Consider the following 13,014-nt stretch of genomic DNA (forward strand, 5'->3'; position numbering starts at 1 on the left):
TTCCCGGCGCCAGTGGAAGCTAAAACAAAGGCAGGACAATGGTTACATTGGGCCCGCCCAACGATCAGGGAACAACTCCGTTATTGGAGAAAATCAAAACGAACGATTGGGACATGGTTCAATTAATTGGGACCAAGTCCAGGGTCCGCCCAGTAGGGCGCGAAACCCCTGGGATGATCTCTTACTCCTCTTCATCACCTTCACCTTGGCATTTGGCTCTCAGCGATGAGAGGCCGCCAAGCACCAGCCAAGTAAGTCTAAGGTCAACGCACGCTACGCGATAGACGCTCCTAGCTACTATTCTATACCAGTTCGAAGCCAGCAGTGTCAGAACCGGACAACGGCCATTGTTCCTCTGACTGAGTGGGCCCCTCGAAGCTAAGTATAGGCTTTTAGTAGCAGTTGTAGTTTAGCGAGTAGAGTTTATGCATGAGTAATAATTGACTGTGTGTAAATAAACGTGTATTGATTTCAAACTTACTAACTGGTGTATCGAGTCATTGATCAGTATTCGGCTTTGAACCGTGTGGTGGTATCAGAAAGATACCTGGCGACTCCTGAGCAAAGGTAATTAAAACAGAGCAAATTAAGGGAAAGCATAATGAGCAACAGTAACCACCGCCATCAACCCTCCTCCTCAACCACCTAGAAAGTCCCCTCCCCCATCATCGGTTTACAGCTCACCCCCCACTTTACTTCTGTGAACTAGCCCTCCCAGCTGGCCTGGCAGCCCCCTCTCCTGGCACCTAGCAGGGAGGTTCCCCTCCAAACCACCCCCCCCCCCCCGCTCTTAGTACAAACAAAGGCAAGAAGCAAAAACAAACAAACAATCCCTCCCAAGGTCCGAACACAAAGGCCCACACCTCCTCCCTTAACCTAACCCCAAACCGAACTAAAAAAACGAAAAGAAACAAACAGAACCTTCGAAAGAAGACCGAACATCGCAAATCAAAAGTTAAAAGTTTTACAAAGCATAGCTCAGTTCTCCGCAGTCAAAGTTCAAGGTCCTCCTTCTCCTATCAGTTTATTCTCTTTCATAAAGTCGACTGCATCCTCCGCCGAGCCAAAGTACAGTTCCCAGCCCGCATAGGTCACCCATAGGAGGGCCGGGTACAGTAGTCCAAACTTTATGCCCTTCTTATACAGGGCCGATTTGACCTTATTAAAGCTCGCACTCCTCTTTGCGAGTTCTGCTCCCAGGTCCTGATACACCCAGATCTCGACATCTCCCCACGTACATCGCCTCGTCTGCCTGGCTCACCTCATAATACGTTCCTTGTGCAGGAACCGATGCAGTCGTACCACCATCGCCCTCGGCGAGTAAACCCCCCCTCCCCTGGGCTTGCGCATTAGCGCCCTTTGGGTCCGGACCACCTCCAGCGGTCTTTCGAACGCACCTTCTCCAACATCTTCCCCACATACATAGAACATAGAACAGTGCAGCACAGAACAGGCCCTTCGGCCCTCGATGTTGTGCCGAGCAATGATCACCCTACTTAAACCCATGTAACCCGTATACCCGTAACCCAACAATCCCCCCATTAACCTTACACTACGGGCAATTTAGCATGGCCAATCCACCTAACCCGCACATCTTTGGACTGTGGGAGGAAACCGGAGCACCCGGAGGAAACCCACGCACACACGGGGAGGACGTGCAGACTCCACACAGACAGTGACCCAGCCGGGAATCGAACCTGGGACCCTGGAGCTGTGAAGCATTGATGCTAACCACCATGCTACCGTACGCACCAGCATCCGATCCTTCTCTTCCCTCCAACAGACCCACGATCTAAATGTTCTGCCTCCGAGAACGGTTATCTAAGTCCTCCACTTTCTCCAGCCGTCGCACTGCTGGTCTTGCAGCATCCCTATCTCGGCTGCCATCGAGGTGGATTGCTCCTCATACTCCGCGCCAGCTGCTCCAGCCTCTGGATCACCTGTCCCTGGGTCATCAGTCTCGCCTCGACGCGGTCAACCACCACCTTGATCGAGTCCACCGCCCGGGCCAGGTCCTCCGCACACTCCTTAAGTTGTTGGGTGAACTTCTCGTTTAGGAAGCTCACCAACTCGGTGAGCACTGAGCTGATGGGGCCAGACCCTGCGCACCTGCCATTTCCACACTCGATATCTGCTCCTCACCAGCCACCACCTTCTGGTTCCTCCGTTTCCGATTTTTTTCTGGACCGCAGCTGCATAATCTAGGGGTCCCCTCCTTCTGTTCTTACTTCTACATCTTTCCTCTACAAAAGTCCTGCAACAATCCGGTGTAAAAGCCACACAAAGACCACCATGAGCGGGAGCTGCCAAATGTGCGATCTTTCACTCCATGGTCACCTCTGGAAGTCCACATCTTTCCTCAACTGTGGTACCCATACCTGGACACAATGTGTAATTGCCAGCCCTCCAGGATTGGCCTGGAGTTTCCAGACATTGAAGATCAAACTCCAAGACAGCACTGTGTGCAATCTTGGAGAAAGATCATGGTATTGTGTTATGTACTCTGGGATAACACAGGCTGCAACTGGATGCAGCTTTAACCAAAAGATACTCCATACCTTGAAGTTAGTTCAATCTGATTTATTGAACCAGTAGCACAGTTATCTATGAGTTCGACTCTCTAAGTGTGGTTACTCTGTCTGGCTGAACGACACTAGCTGTGAGCCACGTGCTGGAAGTGTGATATTGTACATACACCCTGACTCACTCTGTAGATGTTCATCAGTGGAAAGAGGTGGAGTGTGAGTGCCTCGTGCCTTTTATAGTGAGATACCACCCCTGAGTGTCCTGCCTGCTCATTGGTCATGTCTTGTTATCTGTGTTCATTAGCTGCCTGTCTGTATATCATTATCTGCATGTCTGCATATCATGACACATGGGAACATCAAAAAAGATCATTTAATAAAAGTCTTCAATAATTTATTTTTATAAAATATAAAAGTGTTGAAAATAGGGGAAAACGGCTGTTTGGTTGACAGTCAAGCATCATCCAATTGGGTAACGAGTCTTTTTGCTTTTGTAAGGATCCTTCCTGTTGATTCCCCTTTTTTCCCTTTTCTTTATTTTTGCTGTAGTAATTTTGATGCATGGATGCTTCATGGACATATACCTTCAGTCAAGTAGGGGAAGAAAGGAACTCAAAAGTTACAAAAGAGAACACTGTGCTACCCTTCATACAGCAGAACTCAGACTTTTTTGGCACGCAAAAGATCAGTGGGACTCATTTTGATTTGTTGGCTGGTGGCCAAAAGGCTAAATTCTGCCCGGTAACAGGCAGTGATTGGATCCTGCCTGAGTCGGATGATTTTCAGAGAGCCTGGGGAAGCAGTTTGAGTCCTGGACGCTCAAGAGGAAAGGACCTACTCTTTTCTATCTCTCTGCAGAAAAGCTGCTGTATCTCCGAAACTGCAGAGACCTGAATTAATCTACGGTGAAAACCATTACAGACTGGAAATAGTAATTGCGACTGAAAACCTGGTCGAAGAAGGGTGTGCTTACTTTCATTATTACTTTACACCCCTCTTCGGGCCTCCCTTTGGGTTACCTACAACTGTCTGTTTTGTGTGTGCCTATATAAAGGGTGGGGCAAATTTAAGTGCCGGGGGTAGGAATAATAGTTCATCTGTTGTATTTGCTGCCTATTTAATTATAGTTATTGTTACTATTTATTATTGTTATTATTTATTAATTTCAATTGTGTTGTGACTTTGGGTTCAGTGGGGCTGGAATCAACCGCACACTAGCCGAGGGGGTTGTAACATTATTTGGGGACTCGGATCCGCAATCCTTGGAACGGTAGACAGCGACATTTGGGTTACGGTATAAACTAAAAAGAGACACCAGGGACTGGATTCTCCATTTCTGAAGCTAAGTGCCAGTGCGAACGGAGAATTGGCGTGAACACCTAACCGATTCCGGATGCGGTGAGGGGCTAGCAAATGCGCCACGTGAATTTCCCACGGATCGTGCCGAAAATGGCTGGAGAATGGACTGGTCCCGCGCCACGCATGCACAGGGCTGATGACCTGCACCGGTCGTGCCGTAAAACATGGCGCCGGCCGTGCTCTAACCTGCCAACTGTGACCCCACAGTCCATACCCTGGCCATCCTCCACCAGTCCCCACAGCCCGAGCACAAGTCCCCCCCGGCCAGCAGTCCCCGCCGGCCAGCAGCACAGATCCCGGATGAGTGTGGCGACGCTGGACGCTGGGACCACACATGGCTCACGTCGTTGGGAACTCTGGCCCATCGGGGGCGAAGCATCGTGGGTGGGCCGGCTGATGACACACCAATGGCGTTGCAACGGCACGCGGCGCGTGCCACAACGACGCCGGTTTGGAGGGGGCGGTGCATGGCTGACCAGCGTCAAACCGGCGCCGGCCCCAATTCCGGCGTCGGAATCCATTCTCCGCCTGATTTCCGATCACCATTCTGGTGTCGGGCTACGGAGAATCCAGCTCCAGGTTTGAGGTGGTATAACAGGATGGCTCTGGAGGCTGCTCAGATTGTTCTTAAAAAGACAATGAATCGAATTAGCAGGTGAATTAAAAATGGAGTTTCCAGCTCAAGCTGGGAAGGTGGAGATAATTGAGGTGATTTCTCAGCATTTAAATTTGAAAGAAATACCAGAGGCACAGCCTGGATCATTGCAACAGTCAGTAGAATTAGTTAAAATCCAGGTCCAAATGAAACAAATGGAAATGCAGCAAAAAGGAAAATGGGGCGAGACGTGGCACAATGGTTAGCACTGCTGTCTAAGGCACTGAGGACCCGGGTTAGAATCGAGGCTCTGGGTCACTGTCCGTGTGGAGTTTGCACATTTTCCCCATGTCTGCGTGGGTTTCATCCCCACAACCCAAAGATGTGGACAGTGGGTGGATTGGACACGCTAAATTGCCCCTTAATTGTAAAAAATGAATTGGGTACTCGAAATTTATAAAAAAGAGAATGAAATGAGATTCATTGTCAATTCATTACAAACGGGAAAAAAATGACAAAACAACAAACACTCTCATACACATTCATCTCCGAGCAATGGTCAGCAGGCAAATGTCCCTAAACTTGTTCGGCCTCTGGATAACTTGCTTGCCTTTCTTTTTCAAGCGATTGGTTACATTAATTTATAGATTAGCTTTGCATCAAGGTCTCAATGCTTTTTATCTTACCGTCATCTCTGGTTGGCGTCCCTGTTAGTCAATTGTCGAGGCACTGGACTAAGTATCATCAATGGGATTCAGGTGATTTACTTGGCTGTCATCTCCCAGACTGCTCACAATATGCTGTCTTTTGCAAAGACTGGTACGATTAAAATTAGTTTGGCTGCTGGGTTCAGCTGTTCCGGTCATAATAATAATAATCTTTATTGTCACAAGCAGGCAATTAAGTTACTGTGAAAAGCCCCTAGTCGCCACATTCCAGCGCCTGTTCAAGTATGCAGAGGGAGAATTCAGAATGTCCAAATTACCTAACAGCACATCTTTCGGGACTTGTGGCAGGAAACCGGATCAACCGGAGGAAACCCATGCAGACTCAGGGAGAATGTGCAGATAGTGACCCAAGCCGGGAATCAAACCTGTGACCCTGGTGTTGTGAAGCAACAGTGCTGACCAACTGTGCTAGGCGTCACTCTTTGTCTGCCTCTGGAACCCATGAATTGACTGGTTCAAACCCAGACACTTTTACAAATCTAATTACTAGGAAGTTAGTGTGCTTTGACTTCCACCTCCTGTAGGCCTTCTCGTTCCAGTGCTTCACTTTTAGTGAGCCGTTCATCGATGCAGTCCTGGTTGAGGACTAAAGCTTGTTTGTTCACATGTGGTCTAACAGGGATTACCCCTGCATGGATTTCCCTGCCATTCACCCCAGGATTCCTACACACCCTTCTTTAGGGTAGACCCTCCTCTTTTGCTTTAGATGGGGATCTTTCCCTAACCTGTCCTATATGCTCAGGGACACTACTGCTCCCAGGGGTAGTTTCAGCTCTTGCTTTACCTCCAGGTGGGTTATCAGCTGGGTGAGGCGTCACCTCACTCAAGGCCACTTTGGAAATTATTCTGCTCCACATTTGAATTTGCCATAAAGTGGTCAGCGAAATCGACCACCAGCTTCCTGCCGGGGCCTTTGTCTTTGGAGGAAACTTTCCACTAAGATGCTCCAAGTCCTCCGGAACATTACTGCCCTCTGGATGTGGAGATATCGGCGTTGGACTGGGGTGAGGACAGTAAGAAGTATTACAACACCAGGTTAAAGTCCAACAGATTTGTTTCAACCATGAGCTTTCGGAGCACTGCTCCTTTCTCAGGTGACCTCACAGGTGTCCAGATCACCAACAGCCTGTCCTGGTCCCCCCCGTGCCGACACTATAGCTAAGAAAGCCCACCAACTACTCTACGTTCTCAGAAGACTAAGGAAATTTGGCATGTCACTTAAGACTATAACCAACTTTTACAGATGCACCACAGAAAGTATTCTTTCTGGTTGTCTCACAGCTTGGTATGGAGCCTGTTCTGCCCAAGACTGCAGGAAACTACAAAAGGTTGTGAATGTAGCCCAATCCATTACGCAAACCAGCCTCCCATCCATTGACTCTGTCTACAATTCCCGCTGCCCAGGAAAGGCAGCCAGCATGATTAAGGACCCCATGCACCCCGGACATACTCTCTTCCACCTTCTTCTGTCAGGAAAAAGATACCAAGGTTTGAGGTCACGTATCAACCGACTCAAGAACAGTTTCTTCCCTACTGCCATCAGACTTATGAATGGACCTACATCGTATTAAATTGATCTTTTTTCTACACCTTGCTATAACTGTAACATTATATTCTGCAGTATCTCCTTCCTTCCCTATGCACAGCATGCAAGAAACAATACTTTTCACGGTATACTAATTCATGTGACAATAATAAATCAAATCAAATCAAATCAAAGAAAGGCTTCTGCAGGGAGCTGAGGTGAGTAGCCATCTTTGCTAGCAGGCAATAAGCTTGGGGGTACTGTGCTTCCCACCCCAGTGCTCGGCGGGGGGTGGACCCTCGGCTGGGGTGGGGGGGGAGGAACCCCGACTGGGAGGGGGGGCCTCCGCAAGGTGGGGGGGGGGAAGGTGCTGGGGAGTTGGGGCAACCGCGCGTAGCACCACTATGCCAACTCCTGGATCGTGTGTATCTGTTCCAGGGGCAATCCTAACCTCCGCCCGTCCGTCCCACCGACCACCCACAGCTCCCACCGATTGCCGAGGCCTCTGGCCGTGCGACTGAAGGCTATTGCTAATAGGGAATTGGGAATCGTGGTTAAGTGAGCACTTCACACGGTACACAGTGGCGCAGTGGTTAGCATTGCTGCCTCACGGCGCCGAGGTCCCAGGTTCAATCTGGGCCCTGGGTCACTGTCCGTGGGGAGTTTGCACATTCTCCTCGTGTTTGCGTAGGCTTCGTCCCCACAACCCAAAGATGCGCAGGGTAGGTTGATTGGCCACGCTAAATTGCCCCTTAATTAGAAAAAATGACTTGGGTACTCTAAATTTATATTTTTAAAAAGTGAGCACTTCACACAACCCAAGCGGATTCCTGTAGGTGGGTGGGCCATATAACATGTGGGAGTCATTGTCTAGCATCAAGTCACACCTTGTGGAATGGACACTGTGCTTGAACATTGCGGGAGGCAACACCACACACGCAGCAGCCAACATCCAAACACACAGGGGATGGGACACAGCTCCGGGGACATGTCCACGCCGGATGACGGCTGAGTGCGACTGGGAGGCGGATTACCTGGAGAGGTGAGCCAAGGGTTTGGAGGTTGGACTGCATTGGGGCTGGTTTAGCTCACTGGGCTAAATCGCTGGTTTTTAAAGCAGACCAAGCAGGCCAGCAGCACGGTTCGATTCCCGTACCAGCCTCCCCGGACAGGCGCCGGAATGTGGCGACTAGGGGCTTTTCACAGTAACTTCATTGAAGCCTACTCGTGACAATAAGTGATTTTCATTTCATTGCATAAGAAAGTGGCACAGGCGTCATACTGGTTGTGGTCAAGGCTGTTTATTGTGTTTTACAATTCCCCACTCTCCCGATGTTGCCGCCCCCTCCCCCACCTCCACTCGCCCCCTCCCCGGTGACATCAGCGATCCGCAATGTGCTTTGCCCTCCTAGCTCTACCTTTACGTCAGGGTGTGTCCCCAGGATGCACATCAGAGGTGGAGGCAACCAGCTGCTTACGTCGTCCCATGGCCGATGCCCCTGGGGGCTCTGGGGTGAGAGGGCCCCGGCGCACTTGTTGGCAGCACCTGCACAGCACTGCCTCCCTGTCCCATTTGCTGACTGTGAGACGCGGCCTCCTCAGAGTGGAGGAGTTGGTGAACTCCATCGGCACTCCCGGGAACGGGTCCGGGTTGGCGGTGCTATGTCTTTTTGTCCGACGTCATTTCGTCCAACGACACTTCGTCCACGTCTTTTGGTCCAACGTCTTTTTGTCCGCCTGTCTTTTGGTCCAACGTCACTTCGTCCAATTATCCAATTACAAATAGTTTAATTTAGTTTTTCAATGTTACTGCTCAAGGATCCTCTCCACCTATTTCGCCTCTTGAGGTTGAGTTCTGCATTTGTGCTGCTTGATCTCCAGACATTATTAAGATAAGCTGCAGGATATTCACCCATGTATGCTCCAGCGTGATGAGAGCCATTGTATCTGATGGAATATTTGATCATTTCAGACCTGTAATGTCAGAACCCACTGCCAACCAGAGGTTTTAATCACTCGACGAAAATCGAGTTTAAATCTGCTTCTTTCAGAACTGCACTCATTGTCTAAATCCAATTAGACTCCCACTTATATCTGTGTCTGTCGGAATTGTAGAATATCAAATCATCTTGTCCTCTCCCCATTATTCTCTCTCGGGTACAGTATTGGAAATCTAACTTTTAGGGAATTTCGGGAATTTACAATTTACATCAATTTTAAGTAATTTCGGGAATTTTAAGTAATTAGTAAACTTTTAGATTTTTTAACTGCATTTTTAGATTTTTTAACTTTTTAACTGCATTTTTCAACTTGCATTTTACTTGCATTTTATCAATTACTTGCATTTTAGCAATTAAATTCACTTGCTATATTGTACTTGCATTTTATCAATTAAATGGTTTTATACGGAGTTAATTTGTAATTGGATAATTGGACGAAGTGACGTTGGACCAAAAGACGTGCGGACAAAAAGACGTTGGACCAAAAGACGTGGACGAAGTGTCGTTGGACGAAGTGACGTCGGACGAAAAGACGCGACACGCCGGGTTGGCACCCAGTGTCCCCTCCTCCCGCTTGGTGCACATCGGGCCCTGGGAATCACCTTGGGATGGAGGGGCAGTAAGTTCGAGCCCAGGCTGCCCCTGCATTATTTGGCTCTGCCAGCCCTGGCGGCTCTCCGATGCCCTTGGCGATGCTCCTCAGTGACTGAGCTATGCTTTGCAGTGCCTCGGCAATGCAGCTCCGGAGTGCCTCAGCCATTCCCATCTGGGAGTGTGACATGACCCGCAGAACCTCATCAAGGTCTGCCTGGTATTGGGTGACATCCCCCAGCGAGGCGGACATTCTGCTGAGGCCCTCAGACCTGGCTGTCATTGACTGCACAATGCCTTGGATACCTCCACTAATTATGCCAATGTCGTGCACCAAGCTCTCTACTGTGGTCTCCACCCTAACAGTGTTGGCCTTGGTGCCACAAATTGCCGGTTACATCTCCTGCACCTGTAGTCTCCGGGACTCCTCCAATCGACTATGGATCTGCTGGAGTAACACTGACGTCTCCTTTTGAATGTCCCGGCCACATCCTAACGTCTCCATCAGCTCCAGGATGATCTCTCCTAGAGGCTCAGCATCAGGCTGGGTCCTTGGATCCAGCAGATCTCCGACTGCTGTCTCACCTGGGGGTTCCTGCCTCCACCTGATGTACATCAGCAGCAGTGTGGTGCTCACCAGATTGTGCCCCAGAAGCCTGACCACTAACGTTTCCCACCAAGATGTGTGTATCTATGCTGGTGGAGACTCGGGATGACAGCTGTGACATCTCGATTGTGTCTCGTTGGAGGCTGGAGATAGGGCTACCCAAGGTGGGCTGGTGCCATCAGCTGGAGGGGAATGGACATGTGGCCAGTAGAAGGGATGGGTCAGTCAGGCAATAACAAGTCACGTTTGAAAGATCCCCAGGATGGAGCCCGGTGGTTACTCACCTCCTGGTCACAATCCTGGAGATTATAGCCGCTGCCACCTCATCCCAGGCAGCACTAGCTGCCCTGTGGCTGACCCTCCGGGGGAACAGGGCATCTCTCCTGGCCTTCAGTGCATCTAGAAGCCTCCCCAGGTCTGCAACCCAAAATCCTGGGTGCCTTTGTTGCGAGCTGACTTGGTTTGGCTGGGCAAGTGCTGCCTGACCATGTTAGTGGGCAAGCCCGTAAATGGACCAATTAACACTGAATAGAGTTGCCGGCCTTGCTGGGCCGAGAGCCGGGAACCTTGCAGCAGTTCCCGCTCGCTACCACAATTAGAAGTCTTTTCGGAGAATCTTGCCCATAATAATTTTTATTAGTTACTCACCTCTGCGGCGTTCACCAGCTTCCGCGTTGGTGACCACCCTGTCCTCGGCCATACCAGTCACCTCCAGGGCCTGCTCCTTGAAGGTGATTAGCATTCTTATGTCCGGCACACCGCCAGTCTACACCCTCTCCCAGTGATAGTGGGAGTGCTTTTCCTGAGGAAACACAGAGAGGGCATCGTTAGCCACATGCGTGTTTCACAGTAGTGGGAGTGGGGGTATGAAGGAAGGGTTGGGAGGTTGAAGGGAGAAGGGATTAATTCTAGGCTTACATTAACACTGCAATGAAGTTCCTGTGAAAATCCCCTAGTTGCCACATTCCGGCGCCTGTTTGGTACACTGAGGGAGAATTCAGAATGTCCAATTCATCTAACCTGCACATCTTTGGACTGTGGGGGGAAACTGGAGCACCTCGGAGGAAACCCACGCAGACACGGGGAGAATGTGCAGACTCCACACAGCCGGGAATCAAACCTGGGACCCTGGCGCTGTGAAGCAACAGTGCCAACAACCGTGCTAACGTGCCGCCCTAGAGGTCCTGTTTTTTAATTTACTACCTAACTCCCTGAACTCCCCATGCAGGACCTTGTCACTCTTCTTGTGTATGTCATTAATACCAATGTGTACCACGATTAAAGGCATAAGCATGTGTTGCTTAGCAACCAGGACATTGTGAAGCAGAGAAGCTTTTAATTTTTAGCTTCAGCTGAATTTGAGAGAAGTTGGAGACAGGACACTGAGTGAACTTCTCCCAACTCTGCCAGGCGAAGCTGGACAGGACAAGGGATTGAAACCTTCCTAAGGAACAGGATACAATCCAGATAACCAGGCAATTGGGACAGAAATAACATTTATGGTACCTGAAGTTAAGTGAACAGCGACCAGGGTGGCACAGTGGTTAGCATTACTGCCTACAGTGCTGAGGTCCCGGGTTTGAATCCCGGCCCCGGGTCACTGACCCTGTGGAGTTTGCATGTTCTCCCCATGTCTGTGTGGGTTTCACCCCCACAACCCAAAGATGTGTAGGGTAGGTGGATTGGCCATGCTAAATTGCCCCTTAAAACAATAATTAGGTACTCTAAATTTAAAAAAAGTGAAGACCAAGATATCATTCAGAAGTTAAAGAGACAATTGCAGTAACCAGGGGCTGGATTCTCCATCTTGGAGACTAAGTCTCTAAATTTGCTGACTGTGTTTTCACCAGTGTGAAAACGGTGGTATTTTACACCAGGAAAACTGGCGTAACAGGGCCACCGATTCCCTGTTTTGCTGGGGGCTAGCAGGGAGACAGCATAGAGCTCGCAGTTCTAGCTGCAGATACGGCCCTGAGCATTTCCGATTCTGGCGCCTGGGCACAGCAGAGGCCTGCAGCAGCTGTGCCCTGCTCCATGGCGGACTCAGCCCGCGGGCCCGGACCGTAAAAGTAGTGCACCTCTTCGGCCACTCACGTGCACCGGACCTCCGGCCCACAGTGCCTCCTGCCCGCGGATTGGCCTTCCCCAGACTCTGGCGGCCCCAGACTGAGTCCGCCGCCGCCACGCTAATTCAAGACGGGTAAGACCATGAGACTCCCATGCCGTCGGGAACTCGGCCGGTCGGGGACGGAGCATCACCGGGTGGGCCTCAGACAATGGCCTGAGGCCGTGGATAATCAGCGCACCGTACTTTTCAGGGGGCTGAGAATACATAAACCGGCACCGCTCCCAATATTAGCGGCAAAACAGATTCTCCGCCCTGTTGCAAACACGATTTAGGTGTCGGGAGCGGAGAATCCAGCCCCAGATTTATTGTGGGACACCAGCCTTCAAAGGTAAATCAAACGCCTTGTGCAATTTTAATAGTCTGGGAATCAAGAGTTAAAACAATTGTTCAGCTGTTTGTCCAGCAGTGAAGACAAAGACATTCTAAAGAGGTTGGTGTAAAATCCTACGCTGGAGTTTCTATTAAAAGTGAAGCAGAAGCTTTGTTTAGGTGTCATTTGGAAAACCTGGTCTGGACTACAGAATGCAAATTGCTCAGGGAAAGCATTAAGAGAAAATTTTAAAGCGTGTTTTTGAGAGTGAAGTTTGGAAACTCTTATGTGATCACCATCTGGGGGGATTCGGAAAAGAAATCCACAGGCACTAACTTGGGTTCAGAGGAGAGTGCATGCATTTGACCAGTCATCTTGTGTTCTTAAAAAGGGACTTTTTTTGCATTGAGATCATTGTACTCTGTAATCCATGTTAATATTTAAATGTGTATTTAAGATAAGTAATGAATATTGTATAATAATCCAAGTTTTCATATTCAATAAATGCTTTTTCCTTGTTGTTAAAACTAATTTGTGATTCTTTTACTCTGTTCCTCCACATTTTATATATAAAAAAATAAAAGTTAGTCTTTTGAATCAGGGCTCCATTCTGGGATCTTCCCATCCAGTTATAACATCAACTGGG

Source organism: Scyliorhinus canicula, chromosome 1, assembly GCF_902713615.1.
Source record: "Scyliorhinus canicula chromosome 1, sScyCan1.1, whole genome shotgun sequence".
NCBI classification, from domain to species: Eukaryota; Metazoa; Chordata; class Chondrichthyes; order Carcharhiniformes; family Scyliorhinidae; genus Scyliorhinus; species Scyliorhinus canicula.